The sequence below is a fragment of the Dendropsophus ebraccatus genome, chromosome 5 (assembly GCF_027789765.1).
Source record: "Dendropsophus ebraccatus isolate aDenEbr1 chromosome 5, aDenEbr1.pat, whole genome shotgun sequence".
NCBI lineage: Eukaryota > Metazoa > Chordata > Amphibia > Anura > Hylidae > Dendropsophus > Dendropsophus ebraccatus.
Genome location: NC_091458.1, coordinates 55,337,438 through 55,338,060, shown reverse-complemented (window position 1 = coordinate 55,338,060; position 623 = coordinate 55,337,438).

The window sequence follows — 623 nt, the reverse complement described above, 5'->3', positions numbered from 1 at the left end:
GATTTTTGATTGTTGTGTATTGTTTTTTCTTATTTTTTAACTGTATAGAAGAAATACTCATAGTGAATAATGCCATAGTGGGTAAGCACCAAAAGTTTGGGTTAAATAAATAAGTTTCCCATAGGGAAAACACGATTTGTAACAATAACTTGAGGTAAAAACAGCAGTGAGATCTTCCTTAAAGAGAACCTATCACCTAAAAATCACTGTCCCTATTATTAAAGGTCCTCTCTCCCTAAGTCTATTCCTGAAGATACAGACTGCCTTTGCAGTCTGTATCTTATTCTTTACCTAATCCTCTTCTTCGGTGTAGTAATGCCGGGGCGCCGCCATCTTGATGACGTCACGCTGGAACGCACGTGCGTTCCAGCGTGACGTCATCAAGATGGCGGCGCCCCGGCATTACTGCACCGGAACAAAGGAGTAGGTAAAGTATAAGATACAGACTGCAAATGCAGTCTGTATCTTTATGAAGTCTATTTATGAAGATACAGACTGCATTTGCAGGCTGTATCTTATACTTTACCTAATCCACTTGTTCCGGTGGAGCAAGGCCGGTGTCGCCATCTTGATGACGTCACTTTGCGTTCCACCGCTGGAACGCAAGTGACGTATTCAAGATG